A 20958-nucleotide genomic window follows, 5' to 3' on the forward strand; every position below is an offset into this window, starting at 1 on the left:
TCTAAGAAAAAAATAAACAGTAAGAAACCACTAGTTGATGATTACAGATTGTCTTCTTACAAATTATTCAGTGGAGCATATAAAGTAGGGATTCAAACAGTGAGATTGCAACCAGTTCTGTTCAACTATCCAACAAAAACTTAGAAATACGGTTATCAATCCTATACACTTAAACATAAATGCAGTTAACCATATCTTCAATTATGTTGAGATTGAATAAACCCAAGTAGGGTTTATCAATCTAGTAGGTAATATCACTCTAAACAAAGAGTAATATTATTGCTGGGTTTCACATTATGACACTCCAGGATCAGCACTGGGTATTTTAGTGTCTCTTTTTCTTCAAAGGATCTGTTCATTTCATCATGTGTCATAAGATCAGTTCTCATGAACTGTTTATAGATTCTACACATGCATGGGTCTTAACATGTATTTCTATCCTTTCTATATTAGAGGGAGAAACAAAACAAAGCAGCATCTTGCTATCTTTAAAATAGCTGCCCACACCTTCAGACATAATAAAATCAAGTAAAGGCTGGGGATTTAGTTCAGTGGCATAAGCGCCTACCTGGCAAGTGTGAGGTCGTGAGTTTGATCCCCGGTACCAAAAATAAAATAAAATCAAACAAAACAGGGCAGAATAAAACCAATCAAAACAAAAGAATGAAAATGATACACAACAATAGGAGATCAACAATGGCTACCATAATATATCTGTTTATCTTTGAAATAGCTGCCCATGCCATCAGACATAATAGAATGTAACGAAACAGAACAGAATAAAACCAAACAATGAAAACATACCTGACTTCAAAACAAGGCAATAGGGAATTAACTAACAATGGCTACCATTTCCCTTTTTAGAAGTCTCTTACCCCTTCATCTTCACAATATCCACTGTACATTTTGGATCCCACTAACTCCTTCAGCTTTTTTTTCTTTAATTTTAAATGGAATAAAACAAATCAAAACAGTGATAAAATAGTAGGAAATCTACAATACTTACAGAATTGCATATTGTAAAGCAGAGAGAGCTGCTCTGCTTTAGGCTTGCAATGTCTCCCCACTGGTTGCTCACAGGTGGGGGACTTTGCTTCAGTCTGGGCTCTCCTACGTTTTTATAAATTACCTAGTGTATGGTACATGGTTATAATAACAAAATGAGTAAGGTCAGTGATCCATCTCAAATTTGTGTGACGTGGGCGGAGGATTCATTTGCCCTCCATGGATACCCAGTTCTGGATACCCAGAATTTATTGTCACCCAGTTGCCACAGTACCTGTGTCAGAAGTCACCTGGCCGTACGTGTCTAACTCAGATTACCGTGATGACTGAGGGTTTGTTTTGAGTCTCCCTCATCCCCTGCCATAGCAGTAGTATCACTAACCCCAAGAAGTACAAAGGAACACAGGAGTATAGCTGGAGGCACTGGAAAAGAGCTAGCATGGTGGCCGATAGTTCCAGTTAGGTTCCTGGCGGGCTCCCCGTCCCCTGAAAATGGCTGCAGAATATCTCCTTTACATTCCTGCATGAGGGGATGGCCTGTCCCCGCTGATGGCCACAGGTTTGGTCTCCATTTTGCTCACAGGAAGTCCTTTGGGGCACACCTCTGACCTGTGCACTGGCTGAATGTCTCTCGATACAGTGGGTTTAACTTTGGCCCAACAACGCTGGTTTCAGAAATGTCCTAATCTTTCTGTCCTTGTGTCTTTACTGGGGCTGGGGAGGGGGGATCCAACTTCCTTCTTGCAAGATTTGTCCAACCTGGGGGGCTTTAAAAGGTGCCCCATTGGGATAGGTGATACTTTATCCTTGGTTTGAGGGTCTTGGCCACCACTGGGTGAATCTCACTGGGGAAATGAGTGGACATGGCTTCTGCCTTAGGGCTCTTCACACACCCTGCACAGAATTCTTCCACTACTTCCCCCACTGACCTCAAAGAAAGAACCCTGCCCCCACTTCAGGCCTGCCTTCTCTTGTATGACTCCCTCTTACTCTGTTCCCTTCGCACCTTCAAACCACTGTAGGACACCCCTGCATTAGAGAGGCCCCCTAAATTCAAGTGTTTCAGCCCTGCCCCTTCCGGTGATGGCAGATGGAGGTGGGAGCTTCCTCCTGGGTCAGGAGCCCCCTGAATGGGGTTCGCACCCATCTGAAAGGCCGGGGGAAGCTGGTTCACAGCCTTTGCCTCAGGAGGACACATGGAAAGAGCCATCTGTGCAGAGCCGTCTTCACCAAAAACCCAGGTTTAATCCTGACTTCAGTCTCCAGCACAAAGGGATAAATACCCTCCTAGGCACTGCCAGAATCATGTTGGATCAGGAATCTGGGCACCTTGTGGCCCAGCCAAGTTGAACCATAAAATTAACCATCCCACCATCCTACAAAACCCAGAACAGCCTTTGACATTACATAATCCTGCAGTCTGGAACGTTAGGTGCACTGAGACTGAGAAACCCCGGTGCAGAGGGAGGAGGTGAATTTATTGGGATGCATAGGTCTCTACTGTTTGACTGGGGTTCAGTTCATTTGTCTTTTTTCCTTGATTACCTCTTTTTCTTACTTCTTTTTCCTTGTTTTCCCTCTTCTCCTTTTTAATTTTTGTCTCTTTAGTTTTTTTCCTCATTTTGACCTCATATATAATTTTCATTTTATCATTTATCTTCTATTTATCATCGGTTTTTCTCTTATCTTTACATAATATAAATATCCATCTGCTCCCTAATAGAATTCTTTCCCACTTCTCTCTCCTCATTCGTATATAGATTAAGCTTTAAAATTTTTCCTCTTGCATTTTCCTGTTCCTAATATCTCTATTAGTACAGCCTTAAAGCTTTATTAATCTTTAGTTAATTCTGTAAAATTACTGTTGAATCTATTCTCTAGAAGAGACATATTTATTATACTCAGGATGTATTAGCTTGCAATGGAAACAGAAACACCAAAATGACACCAGGATTTGGAGGCTGATTTATTTTATGTCGATGGACCCTGATTGGAATCATTTCCAAAATATCAGGCCCTGAAGAGTGGTGAGGCATAATTTTCATAGGGTCTGTAAGCAGGAAGTACAGAAACAGAGGGCTTGGCTGTCTTTGATTGGTTCTTACAGTATGCATCATAGTGACCCGCTATGCATCACAGTGACCAGTCATTTCTAGGAGACAGTAGTAACAGGAACTGTAATGGGAGATATTGCCTGAAGTATACTGACTGAGGGTGGGTACATTTTCTGCTACATTTCCCTCCATTTTTAGTTTCTCTAGCAAATCTTTGCTGTGCATGTTACATGTGATTTTCTGAGACAAAGCTCACCTAGAAGCAGTAACATTAAGCGATCCTAGTACAGCCCTAGATAAGGTCTCCAAGACTGAAAGTTTTCCCACTAGGAGTTTGTGGCCTATTTTCCTAATTACAGGATTTCTCCCTAATTTGACTCTGAAAGGCAGTAAGTTATTCTTGTCTAGACGAGTATCCAGTATGCCTTGGACACTCATAAATCTTTGTCATTTGTAAGGGCCTTACTGGTTATTTTTTATTCCCTCAGGCCTACCATCCATAGAGCTAAGAAAAAGTACAAAGCAAGCACTGGGGTAAGCAGCCTAAAAAAGCACAAAAATCACTGAGGTACGGGGCAATCCTGTGAATGGTGTCCTCAAGAGTTAGCCAATTTTGGACTGGCCAGTGTCCAGAGTGACCAAAGCAAGGCTTTGAGTGTATTGTCTCTTTAGAATGAGCAGCAGAGGAGCCGTACCCTCCAGCAATCATCCGTATGGGCTCTCTCAACTCTGGAATGGTGGATCTAAGACTGGATTTCTGAAACTAAGAACGTTAGAGGTAGTTAACATGTACCTGAGTTGTGTGTGTGTGCAGAGGTGTCTATAGGTATAGCTGGTCCTTTAGCTAAACGGGTTGCAAGCTGTTTCTGTAAGGTTATGCTTTCTCAACTTTTTAAAAAGCTACACGGCTCTACTACTAGTTTTGAGTTATCTTTGCTACAAATACAAGGCTCATAATCTCTGCTAGTGGTCAAGGGTAGGCCATACCTAGGGATGATTTTTTCACAGAAGGACCTTACACACTTTCGTTGCCCTCTCAGCTTGGGTAGGGAGTACCTTAGGTCAGCTAGAGTAGGTGCATATAAGCACCAACTGATATCTATTAGCCTTTATAAACCTTTCTGTAGTGAAGTCTAGCTGTATACTGGGTGAGGTCAGGACTGGTAACACAGATGCTAAAGCCTGAGCTGACTGCAGCGATACAGGTACCAGCAGCTTGAGCTTGCAGGACATATGGTAGGGGCAGGTCTTCCAGGAGTACTGGGTAAAGTTTCTCTGATTGAGGTTGATATTTTAGTCATTCGGGTCCCCAAAGGGGCTCTAGATCAGATTATTTTGAGTGCAGGTTTGACATAGAACTTTGGCCAAAATAGCTTTTTCCAGGTGACCACAGCATATCCAGCCTGTCAGACTCCATTCCTACAGAGCTACTTACATTTGTAAACAGGGTGCACTCAGCATCTGTCAGGGAGTTCATTTATTAAGTCTGGTTGGCTCGAGAACAGTTCCTCAGTCTGCCAGGCAGTCATGGTCTCATGGCCCATGGTCTAGTGGCCCAGTCATGGTCTAGTTGAGCAGGGATGTGGCAGATACGTGGCAGGATTAAGTGGTCCACAGTTATTCAGGAGCCCAGTATAGCATGTGGCACCTGGACAGTTAGGTCTCGGCCTAAGGCAAGCTAGTCAGTTTTCTTGATTAAAGGACAGTAGCTGTTAGAACACGGAGGCAAAGGGGAGAGGCACCCCTAAGTGATTGGATCCAAGTATTCACACTGTAGGCCACTGGGCGCTCCCAGGGGCTGACAATCTGAGTGAGCTTCTTTAAAGCCACATGTCATCATTTATCAACAAACAAGGTGAATTCCAGTTACATCTGGAATTCCCAAGCCATTTCCCAAGATATCTTGTAGCTAGTTTCTGACAGACATTGCAGCAGAGCTTTTGTGTATTTTCAACAGGCAATTTGGGTGTTATTAGTCAGAAGTGCAGTGATCTGGGAAACTAGCAAGGTAAACTAGCTTTGAAGAGGGTCTGGCTAAGAGGGGCTAACCAAAGGCTGAGGAAGGCATTCTGTAGGTCCAGGCAGGTGTACCAGCCGGCTGAGGGTGGCAGAAGACTGAGGCAGTGTATATGGAGGGCAATCACAGTGGCACTGGCAGCTCAGAGATCTTGAACTGTCTTTACAGGTACGAGAGGTGTATTTTTGCAGTTTGACAGTCTATAAATATTTTGTGATTCTGAAGCTTCTGGATGTATGGTCGAATTCCTCATCAAATCCCTCATGGTGTAGGTACCGTATACTCAGGGGACTGTGATGAGCTGGGAGGGACAGAGAAGCAGCTGTCCCAGAGAGAAGGTGACGGTAACTTGGCCAAATCTGTTGCTAGGGCCTCCCTGAAAATAGTGGGAGGGTTCTTAGTCCCTTGCAGCAATTGAGTCCAAGTGGGTCCTGTCTTGTCTCAGGGTCTTCTGAGTTGAAGGGGTTTACAGGAGCAATTTGCAAGTGGAGGAAGGCATCTTTTAAATCTAGACATGTAAACAGGTGGCGTCTGATGGTAACAGTCCAAAAAGGGTGGTAATTTTTTTTAAAAAGGGCTTTCCTGGTGATTACAGAGTTAAAAATGAAATCGAGCGGCTCCCAGACTCCCTGAGACTGCTGCTCCCTGAGCCTGAACAAGGCCTGAGAAGTCTGCTTTGGCAGATAAAATCACCCTTCTCAGCCACCACAGCTGTCACCAACACTTTCACCCTCTGCTCCCAATCAGCCAATTGTTCAATTGTTTCAGCCAATTGAACAAGTTCTACTTCAGACAGTCACTGAGTTCAGCACCCAGCCACCCACCTCGGGAGACACAAGTATCCTGGTCAGATGGCATCATTCAATGTGCATCCAAGGTGACTGTCAGCAATTCTTTCTGAATTCCACATTTTAACTGAGGAAAAATTAGTAAGAGCTTCATCAGTCTTCTGGGTAACAGTGGTAACTTTTGACATGTTGGTGGGCTTTTTGCCCCCCAATTTGATGTCTTTGAGAAGCACTTGACCAATTTTATGCCTCTAGGTGGGGTGACATTTGGGAAAGTCCATGGCAACTCATTTGTCTGAGCTGACAGTTTAATTTTTCTAACAACACTAGGACTTGGAGGCAGATTTACTTTATGTCAACAGGCACTAATCAGGATCATTATCAAAGTATCAGGCCCTGAGCCATGGCTGGTATTTTCATAGGGTCTGTAAGCAGGAATTACAGAAACCCAGTACCCAGCTGCCTTTGATTGATTCTTACAATATACATCATAGTGATATTATTTCTAGGAGACAGTAGGAACAGGAACTGTAACAGGAGCTATCACCTGGGTAACTGAAGCATACGAGCTGGCAAGTATACTGGCGTGGGCATTTTCTACTACAAGCAGTGAGTCAACATCTGGGTTGTCTTAATGTTTACAGCATAATTGTGTATTTTTTTCCTCTGGGGTTTAGGGTGGTACTCACTGATTCTCATAGTATGTTAACATCCAATTTGTCTTGGAAGATGGCTGATTTTCCTGATTTTACCAGGATCAGATACTTGTTGCTATAATGGTTTTCACCATGAAACAACACTCAGGATAGCCTTTCTGATATAACAACTCTAGAGGGCATTCCCAAAGAACTCAATGTTGGGCCAGTTGGACTGCATCCTCCCTGTCCAACTTAACCAAGGTGGTTGAGTTGGGGCTGAGGAAAAGGACTATAGTTATCCATGCTGAAAGTACATCCCTGAGAGGCAATTAGCTAAAGAAATCTCTACATGAGCAACAAAGTCTTCCAGTTAAAAGCATCAAATTATAAACAAATTTTAGAAAATAGAAACCTTTTCTGGGAGAACATGGCGGACAGATAACAGCAACTACCGGAGGCTCTCTGAAAACTAGGCTCAGAAGCCAGGTATGGTGCGGACTAAATAGACATAAGCAGGTGGAGTTATGCTCTGCTGACTCAGGAACGAACTCGGCTGAGAGAAACCAACTTGGAATGCAGTCCTGGTGCTAAAACAGGAACAGAAAAGCCTCGCTGCTGAGGCTGGACCCCACGCCATTTGGGTTTCCCGCCGCGCGGTGGCTGGCTGCCTCTACATCGGCTCGGCAAGGAGAGAGACACACGGAAACTCTGAGAACGGGAGTCTACGAACGGAGTCGAAAACAGGACGGGCAGGGAGGCACGTTCTGACCTGTGGCGAGGTGAGTGAGAGAAACTGACACTCCACCACAGTTTGACTCCAGCGGACTTTCTGGGCCCGGGCAGTCCTGCGGGAGCAGGGCGCGGTGGCGACTCCAGCCACACATCCCCCTCTCGGGCAGGATTGGTGAAAAGTGCCTGGCCTGCGTGACGCTGCCGGCGGACCCCGTAGGCTGGCCCAACCCAGATCCCAGAGCCCGACGGAGGCCGGGAGGGGCGGGCCCCACGTAGGCTGCCTGGTGTGCAGCGGTGAGTGGGAACACCTAACCGGCGCAATTTGATCAGGCTGTGGCTGACAGGGAGAGAAGCTGGGCCTCTCATATAAGCTTGCATATATAAGGAACAGAGAATATGGGAAGAGGCAGCAACAAGAAAGGCTCCTCGGCCCCCAATTCTGAGAAACAGGCAATAGCAGACACCGCACCATTACACATAAGGCACCATATAGAGAGCCTCATAGACCAATTCAGGAATGAAGTTATCAATGACCTGAAGCTAGAAGTATGCAAAATAGCTAGAGAAATGCTAAGCACCACCCAAGAAAAAACAGATGGTGGGATGGAAGAACAGAAAAAGAGGGGAGAATTGTTTGATGGAGAAAACAGGGAAAGCATAGAATACGTGAAGCAGGTTCAAAGGGACTACCAAGAAACTAAGAAGTCTATCAAAGACTGGCATAACAGCTTGAAAGAAACTAAGGACAGACTATCTGAACTGGAGGGCAGAATTGTAATATGGGAGAATGAAATGAAAAACTTCTTAAAAATAACAAAGAAACAAACAGCAATAATACAAAGACAAGAAGATGATAAGAGGATCCATAACTTAAGGATTAAGAACATAAAAGAAGAAGTAGGGACACAAACAAATGAACTACAAAAGCTACTCACAGAAATAATCCAGGAGAATTTTCCTAATTTAGCAAAAGGTAAAGATACTCAGATGTATGAGGCATACAGGACCCCAGCTACCTACAACCCAAACAGAGCAACACCCAGGCATATAATAATAAAAATTCCAGAAATTCAATACAAGAACAGAATATTAAAAGCTGTCAGAGACAAGAAACAGACCACTTACAAGGGAGCACCCATCAGAATTTCAGCAGATTTCTCTGCACAAACCATCAAATCACGAAGAGCGTGGGGGGAAATAATTCAAGCTTTGAAAGATAATAATCTCCAGCCAAGATTGAGATATCCTGCACAACTGTCCCTGGAAATTGATGGAAAAACAAGGTGCTTCCAGGATAAAGAGGAACTGGGGGAATTTGCAACCACCAATTCAACTCTACAGAGAGTATTGCAGGATATTCTAAAAAAAGAAAGATACAAAGAATCCAGAAATAATGGAGGCCACAACAAATGGAGCAGAGAACAAAGTGAAGAAGACAAACTGACAGCTACTGACAGAATAAGAGCTCAACAGAAATGAGGCAGAGAAGATTGGATGATAGGAACAGCTATTTTGGAGAAAATGACATCTTAATAGGTAATACTGATTTAGTATCATCTTGTTTTGAAGTCTCATCTAGCTTTTGTCCTTCTGTCTCCAATGGTCCAAATAGGTTGTATCTTACTGGATTTTATTATGTACGATAGTATAAGCAAAAACCTTTTAAAGACAAGGAGATTATACAGAAACCATTGTTCATTTTCTGTTAGTCGATTCTAAATACTCTGTAATGCTGTCATTCTCTTAAATGGTTTTACATTGTTTTGATATACTTAATGCTACAGTATACGAAGTTGTACTCAAGGATTTCAAGGAAAGAGATAATATGGTAACTACTTTTAGGTCAGGATTATCTGGTGGTGAAACACTATTCTGCTTAAATGGTTATGTTTTGATCTGTGCTGTTTCGTTGTTATGCCCTCTTTTATCTCAATCTCCACTCCATTATTTACTTTTTTATTTTTATCCTTTTAATTAAAGGAAAAAAATAGCAGGATATATTATAGTAACCCACTTTGACTTTCCATTACCTCGATTTAAAGCCCTGTATTACTCTCACCATCTGGTTTTTAACTGATGTTCCCCTATTCTGTTTTGCTGGATAGTATCAGGTTCGAAAATTTAGGCATCAGCTGTGAAGATAATGAGATTCATTATAACGCCCATTCTCGTTGACTTTTATCTATTTTTGAAGACCTACAATGTCTCCAATGTTTTGGTTTTGTCTGCTTTATTCTTTACTGTTTTGTTCAATTGTATTGTAACTAACGATATAGGCAATTCTATTAGAGATAGCGGGAGGCATTATGGTAACCATTGTTGATCACCTTGTATTATGTTTTCACATTATCTATTATGTCCACCCTTTTGACTTGACCGATTCTGTTCTGTTATATCACATTTGGTTTTACTCTCTTCCAAAAAAGTAATAAGAACCATGGGAGCAATGAAACCCAAAATGTGTAATAGTCATTGTACAAAAGAGAGGAAAAGAAAGTGCTCTATACTATATAACTGCATGTATATTTAAGTGTATAAGATAGAAAATGATATCACAGAGTTTTATTGGATCATTGAACAGAACTGTTTGCAGTATCATTGATGGAATGTCCACTTTACCAGCTTTAATTTTGTGACTTGAACAATTATTTCTAAGATGACAATATGTAATCCATTAACTAGTGATTCTTACTGTTCATTTTTTTTCCTGCAAATCTGTATAACTTGTACCCTTTCTCTGCTTTTTTTCTTTTCTCCTTAAATAAAATTTAAAAAAAAAAAAAAGAAAATAGAAACCTGAGAAGACAAGATGAGAAAATGACCCCCAAAACGCCCAACTCTTCCAAAGCCAATTCATTGGGCACTCAGGAAGAGAACAGCATAAACCATGCACCCAAATATTCAAAAGGACAACAGAAGTTAGAAATCAGATCAAAGAGATACTCAGTGGGATCACAGAAGATATAACTAAACAGATAAGTTATAACCATAATGATCAAGGAATTTAGAGAAGACTCTAGTAAAAATCTAGCCAAACTGCTGGTCATGGTGGCACATGCCTATAACCCCAGCGTTTTGTAGGCTGAAGCAAGAGGATCACTGAAGGTTTGAAGCCAGCCTGGACTACACAGTTAGTTCAAGACCAGCCTGAATTACATAGTAAGACCCCCTCTTAGAAAAAAAAAAGAATCTGAGCTAAACAAAATTATAGAAAATATGAGTGACTAGTTTAGCAAAGAATCATGGAGCCCATGAAAATGTTTCATTCAGGGGGCTGGGGATTTAGCTCAGCAGCATAAGTGCCTTCCTTGCAAGTGCGTGGTCGTGAGTTTGATCCCTGGTACCCTGGTTAAAAAAACAAAAAAAAAAGTTTCATTCAGAAATCCAAGAAATTAAAAATTACATTGAAAGTATGGATAGCAGAAGCTACAAATGTGAGGACTTTTTTTCTCTTTTTTAAATTTCCTTTTTTTTTTGAGACAGTGTCTTACTATGTAATACAGGCTGGCCTTGAGTGTGTGCCCCAGCTTCTTGAGTCCTGGGATTAAAAATTATATCGAAAATATGGACAGCAGAAGAAAAAAATGTGAGGACTTTCTTCTTTCTTTTCTTTTTCTTTATTTCCTGTTTTATTTTGAGACACTGTCTTGCTGTGTAGTATAGGCTGGCCTTGAATTTGTGCCCCATCCTCTTATGTGTACCACCATGCCTGACTTGAGGGCAGAATTTCAGAACTAGAAAGCAGCTATGCTTTTAAAGACAAGCTACCCAGAAACACTTCAAGAGCAGCAAAATAAGATGAAAAATAAACCAAACAGCTGGCATATGATGCCCAAACCACTCATCCAAGTGTAACTAGAATAAGCGAAAAAGAAGATGTCAGGGACTGATCAGATCCCCATCTGAGGGGGGATGTCGGGGAATGAAGAAAGGTTTAAGGGGAACCTGTAGGAGTTTGTTTCTGGGGGACTGACTGTCAGATTTCTTGGTGTGGCCCATTTTTGTTAGCGAGAAGCAGGGTGGAGAAATGCACTTTTCCTGGAACAACCATTGTTGTAAGAAGGGTAATAAAATGGGGGATAAGTTTATCCTTTCACAGAGAACAAGATAAAGTCCTTACCCTGGGTTGCATTTTGTGTAGGTCTTCAGCAAATATTATCTTAAGAGGCTATGAATGTGAGCTTCTCAAAACAGCCAGACCGTGAGCTCTTTGCAAATTCTCCTGTCCCTTGAGGCAAGCCCCACCTACAGGAGGCCACAATCATACAGTCTAGTCCCTAAGGTAGTAAACCATTGTTTCATACCCTCTGGTCCCCCACACTGTCTCCTTTTTAGTTTTTGTAATTGTAGTAGTCAAAATTGCATGACTTAAAGATGAATAGCATCAAGGCAACATCAGGTTTGATAGCTCTATAGCTGACTAGGAATAGAAATAAAATACACAAGCATGGTAATATAATCAATCCAGTGTAGAATCCAAAATGGACATTGGGCTAATTCCACAGACAAAGCTGATCAAAAGTATTATCAGTTTTATCCCCATCCTGAATTTGTTCATTAAAATTTTGAGTCTGATAAAACACAGATAATATTTCATTTATGTTTATTTATTTACTTATTTTTGAGATAGGGTCTCACTATATAGTTCAGGCAAGCTTTGAACTCACTATGTAGGCCAGGTTGGCCTCTAACTCAAGGTGATCCCCCTGCCTCAGCCTCCTGAGTGTAGGATTACAGGCATATGCCTCCACACCCAAATTAATAGTTCATTTTGTAAGGCTTCTACATCTATAGCAATATTACTGTGTATAGCATCCTGTGTATAGTTTTGTGTATGTTCCCAAGGATAGGTAATTGGTTATACACGAGGGGAATTATATAATATTGAGTGATATTTAAATGGCAACGGAGGCCCTATTGGAACTGCAGACTTTCTCTTTGATCTCCCATCCACATAACAGTCTGTAAAATGCTGTTTTGTGACTGTAATTTTGCATCAATAGAACATTATATAGTTCAGGTTTTGCCTGCAGTTCTGGTCCAATTATCTACAAAATAAGCAGTCTGTGTAGAGTAAGAAAGAGCACTAAAGGATACAATGACGCTAGAAATCAATAACCAAAGAAGCAGCCCCAACAATAATGAGTCCTAACATTTATTTTGTCCTGTGTACAAGATGGTTAACTGCAGGCAGGTGTGAGGAGCACACCTGTAATCTCCACACTCAAGAGTCTGAGGCAGGAGCATTGCTGTGAATTTGAGGCCAGCTTGGGCTGCATAGTGAGTTCAAGGCCAGCTTGAACTACATAGTGAGACCCTGTCTCAAAAATCAGTAAACAAATAAGATTCCTGGGCACCCAAATGCTAGGCATGTGCCTAACGACCGGTATAGTTTATTTACTGAGGAGTTAACTAATACCCTGTGGCTCAAGGGACCTTCTCTACATGTAAATGAGGAAGGTTTCATTCAGCAGTCCCATGGAAGAACATAAGGATTGTATGTATCTATGGAAAATCATGCAGTTTTACCTTTTCAAATCCGGATATTAGAAGTGCTTGCAGTAAGTTTGGTCAATTGCCCTTTCCTGATCTATATAACAGGAAAAAGAGAATTTTCAAAAGTTTTTTTCTGTTTGGTCTTTTTTGAAACAGGGTCTTTCTATGCAGTTCAGGCTGGCCTTGAGTTCATTTTGTAGCCCATGCTGGTCTCAGACTTCCAATGACCTTCCTGCCTCAGCTTCTCAAAGGCTGGGATTACAGACATGTGCCACCATGCCTGGCATTCAAAAGGTTTTTTGAAGGAGTCCAGATTTGCCATTAATGATGTCCTATGGCAATGAGCGGGGGAGGGGGGGGAGCGGGGGCTAAAAGCAGTTCCATGTCATGCTAATTGTCCCCCAGCATCAGAATACAGAGTGGAGACGTTTTTCCCATAATCATTTGTATACCAATGCCAATGGGCCGTAAGCCAGGCTGAGCAGTTGTTCCTTCCGATCTTCCATAAGGGCCCCAATCTATGAATTTAAATTAATCTAAGTATATTTTTTGCTCTCTTTCTCCTATTAGCAAGTCCATGGTATGTGTGGGGGGAGGTGGAATCATCTATGATTCCCCTTGACGTAAATGGTGCGCATGGAGGAACATCAGGTGTGGAGGAGTTGATCTCTCCCCTGAGATGTTAACAGAGCTCATTCCCATAAATAACAGAAGCAAGGACAAAATTCACCTGATCAGAAACAGCATTAGACAAAATGCAATGTTCATTCATGATTAAAAATAAAACTGTTGGAGACCGCTGAGGCTGAACACATGTTCAGGGCTGTGGCATGGCCCGGGCATGGCTGAACTGAGAACAAGGAGACACCTCAGGAGGCAGGAGAGACCACAGCTGAGGCCACCTGGAGACTTTCTGGATACTTTTCGTTAACTAGCATCGTCTGTTGCTCTGAGGGGTCCTTGAACCCCACCTAAGATCCTGCTCAGGTTTCCTCCATTGTCCACTCTGCTCCTTGCTTGTTCTGATTAAATATGGGCTGCCCAGCGTCAGTCAGCCAGCCACTAGCAGAGTTATGAGCTCTGCAGAGGACTCTAGTCTTCCTGGAGCCCTAAAGATCATGCCGCTTGTCTTCCCTTTGGGCCTTTGCTGTGTACCCATTTAGGGGGATTGGGGGTCTAGGCACAGACCCCAGTAAAAAACCTTGAAGATAATTAGAATAGAAAGTCTTTAGCTCAATCTCATAAAAGCCATCTAGGACAAACCAACAGCCAACATCATATTAAACAGAAGCAGAAAGCTTTCCTTCTAAAATCAAGAACAAGACAAGGATGCCCACTATCACTGTTCCTGTTCAATATAGTTCTGGAAACGTCATCCAGAGAAATGGTACAACAGAAATAAAAGGAACATGTATAGCAGAAGAAGAAATTAAATTATTACTATTTGTAAATGGCACTTAGAAGACCAAAAAACTCAACCCAAAAACTCCTAGAATTAATATTCAGTAGCATAAGATACAAAGTCACTACTCCAAAATCAATATACTTTTCAATAGAATTGTACATCAATCAACTCACTGAGAGAAATAATGGAAATGAAATCTCTCACAATAGCATCATGAGAAATAGGATACTTACTGATTAACCTTTCAAAGGCAGCAATATGAAAACTATAGTACTCTGAAAAAAGAAGTTGGAGAGGACAACAGAAAATGGAAAGATACTTACTACTCCTAGATAGAATGGGTATAGCTAAATTGGCCCTGTTTCCAAAATGGTTATACAGATTTAATGCAATTCCAATAAAAATGCCAAAAGCATTTGTTACAGAACTAGGGAAAACAATCCTAAAAATTGTATGGAATCAGTAGAGACTTAGAATAGCAAAAGCAGTTCTGGGTAACAAGAGGAAAGGGCATCAGAGTTGTGGACTTCAGGTTATATTGCAAAGTTACAATGATAAAAACACCATAGTATTTTCAAAAAACCAGATTTGTGGAGCAGTGAACCAGAATAGAGGAGGGGAAAGAACTCCAGGCATACTCAGCTGGCTGCTCTTTGACAGAGTTACCAAACGCTTTTGCTGGAGGAAAGACAGCAGCTGGGAAAGTCCAAATGCATCAAAGGCCTAAACAGTAAAACAGAAACACTTAATCCGCTGGAAGACTGTTGGGAGCCGCGGCCGAGCCCGGTCGCCTTACTTGGCGGACGTGAGGCCTGTAGGAAAGAGCAAAGCCTGAGCTAGATTACCCCTCCCATCGAGTGTGCTAAGATGGCGCTTATCTCCTGCTTGGTAAACAACCCGCCCTGTAAGATCTCCTGCTTCCTGCTTGGTAAACAACCCGCCCTGTAAGATCTCCTGCTTCCTGCTTGGTAAACAACCCGCCCTGTAAGATCTCCTGCTTCCTGCTTGGTAAACAACCCGCCCTGTAAGATCTCCTGCTTCACAACCCGCCCTGTAAGATAGTCTGCCTAGCAACAACTGATGTTAGCCAATCAGCCCGCATCGCGCGCTTTGAACTGATTGGCCACTGTAACCCTATAAAAGTGAGTGCCTCTCCCGCCACGAAAGAAGAAGCAGAAGAAAAAAAAGAAGCAGAAGAAGCACGCAAGGAGCCGCAGAGAGCGGACCGGTAGAGGCTTCGGGACAGACTGTAGGGAGAAGCACGCAAGGAGCCGCGGGGAGCGGACTAACAGAGGCTTCGGCCAGGAGGATTCCCGGGGCAGGCTGTACGGAGAAGGAAAATAAAAGAAAAGGTTGTCCACTGCCAGACTTTGTTGTGTGTCCTTCCTGCCGGCCGGGAGTGACACCGACATCTGGTGGCCCGTACGGGGACTGATCACCCCCGAGACGTGGCAGTGGACAACGCTCCAACGCAGAGCTGTAAGACAGGTGAGTAGAGGATAAACCTGGGCCCTGGGTGGCGCGCACCTACAGGGTTTGTAGACTCCTCTCAGGCTCACACGTAAGTGGCGGATTCCTTGGGCCTCACGCGGTGAGTAACATATTAAAAAATGGGAAACATGCTAGGTAGCGGCACTAAGAGTGAGGGTGGTTGCGGGGAAAGCTCTCAAGAGCTTACAAAAGTACGCAGAGTATTTGAGCAGGCCCAGTCAGGGAGCTCCCGAGAGGGGTCCGTCAAGGGGAACAAGGATGCTAAGGAGGAGGACGGGGCTCAAGCCTCGGAGTCGTCTGACTCCGAGGACGAGGGAAGGTTGAATGGTGAGGAGGCCAAAGAGACCAGCTGTCAGGAGCCTAAGTCGCTTGATGGGGAGATGCAAGGCTCTTTCGCTGCGTTGCGCCGCGAATTGCGCTCCGCTCAGCTAGGCTTACGAAAAAGCAGAGAGCTTCTGAGCGCCCCCTGGCAGGGGAGGGAGACAGAACCTTCTGCTCCGCCCTGGAACTCGTTCCCGGAAGCGGTCCCTCGCCGCGAGGCCGCCGCATGGGAACTCCCCCCTCTTCCGTCAGTACAGGAAATAACGCACAGGCCGCCATTTTCTGTTCAGCCACGGCCGCCATCTTACGATGCTCCGCCACCGGCGGGACGTTATTTCCACAGACAGCTGTGGCATGGGGGTCGTGTGTCTAATGAAGACCACCCGTTCCCAGGGATAGATAGCGGCCCCTATGGGATATATCCTGTACAGATGGCCATGGCTCAGGGACGTAATGTGTGGGAACCCTTTGAAATAAAGCAGATTAGAGAACTTAAAAATGCAGTTACAACCTTTGGGCCGACTGCGCCTTACACCATTGCCATGCTGGAGAATCTGTCTTCTGGGCCCCTCACCCCCGCGGACTGGACTCAGCTGGCAAAGGCGTGTCTGCCCTTGGGTAGTTACCTGGATTGGCGAGCCTGGTACGCCGAGTTCGCTGCCGAACAGGCGGAAAGAAACGCTAACCGAGGGAACCGGGGATGGAATAGAGACATGCTTATGGGGGAAGGCCAACACGCTGATGATCAGACTCAGTTCCCTGGTGCAGTTTATGAGCAGATCAATACCATTGGGCTTCGCGCCTGGAAGCAGGTGAGTGGTGCCGGAACGGCATCCTTGTGCCTTTCTAAAATAGTCCAGGGCACAACAGAGCCATTCGTTGATTTTGTGGCTCGGATGCAAGATGCCACCGATAAGATCTTTTCCGATAGGGAAGTGGCTCAACCGCTGGTTAGGCAGTTGATTTTCGAACAATGCACAAAGGAATGTAAGGCAGCAATAGCCCCACATAAGAATAAGGATCTTAACGCCTGGATCAGAATATGCAGAGAAATAGGGGGGCCGCTTTCTAATTCGGGAGTTGCAGCTCTTCTGGCTGCGGCAGTGCAACAAAGGGGACCTCGCGGGCCTAGAGAGGAACATAAAGCCAAGGGGTGCTTCAGCTGCGGGGACCCAGGACACATTAAACGCGACTGCCCGAATAACACAAGCGCCAGGCCTCGCCCCAAAAACAAGGGATCGTATGGCATCTGCGGGAGATGCAGAAAGGGTCCACATAAGGCAGAGGATTGCAGATCAGTCTATGATGCTCAAGGAAATCGTATTTGTGGTCAAGGACAGGATAGCACAGCTCCTGCTGCTCTCCAGCCTCCATAAGAGGTTCCAGTACTCCACATGACTCTTGACAAGAGGCCCATGCTTTTGCTTAAGATCAATGGCAGACAATTAAAGCATGGTATCCCATACAAATCCCCAAGGTCAAGGAATCATTGAGAGGGCTCATAGAAGCCTCAAAGAAATTTTACAAAAACAAAAAGGGGGAGTAGGCCAAGGCCTGGCCCCAAAGGCACGATTATCCATGGCACTATTCACACACAATTTTTAAAATTTAAATAATGATAATTGCTCCCCAGCTATGGAACACTGCAACCCTTCCTCCAACCATAAAGGGTGGGTTAAATGGAAAGATGTCCTAACAGGACAATGGATGGGCCCGGATCCGGTGGTTAGCTGGAACCGAGGCGCAGTTTGTGTTTTCCCACAGGAACCGGGACGAGAACCACTGTGGGTACCGGAGAGACTGACACGGGCAACAAAGCCCTCGACTGAAGATCAGACCTGCCCTACCGGAGATCCATCACAGACCAACCAACAAGATGAATAGAAATAGCGGTAGCCCAAAATGGACAAAAAGATCCTCAGGCATATGCATGGCTCGCTCGCCTAGCCTACGACCGAGTCTAGGGGCGGTGAGCTTCCCACACTCCTCCTCTAAAAAATTATGACATAGCTGGGTAGGAGAGTCAATGACGGGTAAGAGCGTACTCCCCCGGTGCGACTCAACCTAAGCCAGGCCCTACCCCATCCTGCACGTAAGCCGCTGGACTGTTAGATGCTGCCCAGGTCTAAATTTCTCTCCGAGGGGATTTCTTTACGGAGAGGAAATGAGTGTAAGCTTGTGTGCATCCAGGTTCCGTCCAGTTTGTGCCTGGCCCTAGAAAAAGGACGAGGGCCTCAGGGCCTTGGCAGACCATGGGACGGCCGACCAGGGTCTAAGCCAAGGACCTACGGTGGGCCTACGCATAGGGCATAAGCCTCTGCACCCAGTCCAGGAAGGGCTACGATGCGCACATTCATAAAAAATAAAAAAGGGGGAGAAGACAAAATAGTAAAACTTAAAACAGGTGTAGCCAAAGACTTTCTGAACAGAACCCCAGTTGCACAAGGAGTAATACTGAGACTCAACAAACAGAATCACGTAAAAGTTTTCTGCATAGCAAAGGAAATAACCAACAGAGTGAAGAGACAGCCTACAGAAGGTAAAAGAAATTTTACCAGCTACTCTTCAAAGAACTCAAACAATTAGACCCCTCCCACTAAATTTAAAGACCCAGTTTAAAAAATGGGCTTCTGAAATGAATAGACACTATTAAGATGAAGAAATACCAATGGCCAGTAAATACATGAAAACATTTTCAACATCATTGGCCAAACGCAAATTAAAACAACACTGAGATTTCATCTCACTCTAGAAAGAATGACTGTCTTCATGAAATCAAACAATAACTAATGCCGGAGAAGCTGAGAGGGAAAAGTAAGATTTCTTCAGTTTTGATGGAAATATACACTGGTACCACAAGTTTGTAAGTAAGTATGGAAATCTTCAAAACCTAGAAATCCCATGTGACCCAGCTTTTAGGAATGTTCTTGAACGAGTTAAAGACATTACATTACAGGGCTGCCTGCACACCCATATTGATGGCCACACAATTCATTATAGCTAAATCTTGGAAGCAGCCTATAGAAAAGGTGGTGTTTATACACACTGGAGTCCTATTCTGACTTGAAGAAGGGTGCATTTGAGTTATTCATAGGATAATGGGTCGATTTAGATCATAATATTAAGGGGAATAAATCAGACACACAAGCTTACTATTGCGTGGTTTTTCTTATATTGAGAACCCCAAACTTTATTTATTTATTTATTTTTGGTACCAGGGATCAAACTCAAACTCAGACTCATGCTTGCCTGGCAGGCGCTTATGCCACTGAGCTAAATCCCCGGCCCTGAGAAAATCAATGTTTAAAGAAGTTACAAAATGAATGAGAGACCATAGGAAAAAAAGAGAGAAAGTAAAAGTATACCTTAATGTATTATAATTGTTTTATTTGTTTTATATGGTTTTGGCCTGTTAATCTGGGCATTAACTGTGTTTGTGACAATTGGCTTCTCAACAAATAAATACATAGATCTGATGCTGTTAAAAAGTTCTTTTAAAAAATGAAGGCTAAGGGGAGGAGGACAAGAAAGAACTGAGATGTGCTGTGTATATGAACCAATTCCCCACAATGAAAGTGATCATGATGTACTGCAAATATGTACAAAGAAAAATTTAAAAAAGGAAACTGGAGTAATGTCTTAAGTGTCTGATCAGATAGTGAAACTCATCTGACCTGTCTTGATTTTTATTTTGAAAAATTATTATTTTTAATCAGATTTTATTGGTACATTTTAAATGTACATAATGATTACATTCATCATTCTCCATCTATTTACTTTTAACTTATATGATTTATATTTAAAATGATTTTTTGAGCCAGTTGTGGTAGCCCACTCCTGTAATCCCAGCACTCGGGAGGCTGAGGCAGGAGGATCATTGCTAGTTTTGAGACCAGCCTGGGCTACAAAGTGAGCTCAAGGCCAGCCCTGAACTACATAGTGAGGCCCTGTCTCAAAAAGACAAAAAGAAAAAAAAAAAGATTTTCTGTAAACAAAATATATTTGATTTTTAATTTTTAAAATAGACTGCCAGTCTCTTTTTGTTTTATTTAACATTTTTTAATTTTTGGTTTTTATCTTTTATTGTTTTAAAACCGCATCTTATTATGCAGCCCAGGCCAACCTTAAACTCTCAGTCCTCCTGCCTCAGGCTCTTGAAAGCTGGGATTACGAATGTGTGGATCCTGCTGGGTTCCCAGGCTGATCTCTAATTTAAATGATCTTCCTGCCTTAGTACCCCTATACTGGGGCTATGGTTGGGTCTTCTTTTTCATTATTTCTGGTTTTGTTTGGTTGCTTTGTTTTGGCTTTTTGAGTCAGGGTCTCTCTATGTAGTTCAGGCCATCCTTGAACTCACAGTGAGCCTCCTGCCTCAGCCTCTGGACTGCTGGTTTTTTTTTTTTTTTTTTCTGGCTTCTTTCAAGATTCCTTCTTTATATTTAATTTTCTGCAGTTTGACTATGATACACTGAGATATACTTTTTGTTACTGTTTTGCTTTGTTTTTGGCATTTACCCTGCTTGGTGTTTTCTCAACTTCCTAAGTCTATGATTGGGTTCTGGCACTAAATTAGGGAAATTCTCAGTCATTATTGCTTCACTATTTCTCTTGTCTTTTCTTTATTCTCTTCTAGTATTTTTGTTACATATATTTTACATCTTTTCTGATTGTTGCACACTACTTTGAGTATTCCCCAACCTGGTCCTTGTTCTCTTTGTTCTTCAGTTTTGAAAGTTCTTATTGACATATCTCAAGTTAGAGATGTCTTTCCTTAGTCTGATGCATTCTCTTAATGACTTTATTAAAGATATTCTTTCTGTCTACTTTTTTTTTTTTTAAATCGGTACCAGGGATCGAACTCACGGCCACATGTTTGCAAGGCAGGTGCTTATGCAGCTGAGCTAAATCCCCAGCCCCTCTTTATGTCTACTTTGTTGTTTTGTTTTGTTTTTTGTGTCAGTTCAGACTGGCCTCAAACTCATGGTGAGTGCTGGGATTGCAGGAACAGGTC

This window comes from Cavia porcellus, unplaced genomic scaffold, assembly GCF_034190915.1.
Source record: "Cavia porcellus strain 051 isolate PalLab524CR breed Dunkin Hartley unplaced genomic scaffold, mCavPor4.1 scaffold_17, whole genome shotgun sequence".
In the NCBI taxonomy this organism is placed as follows: Eukaryota; Metazoa; Chordata; class Mammalia; order Rodentia; family Caviidae; genus Cavia; species Cavia porcellus.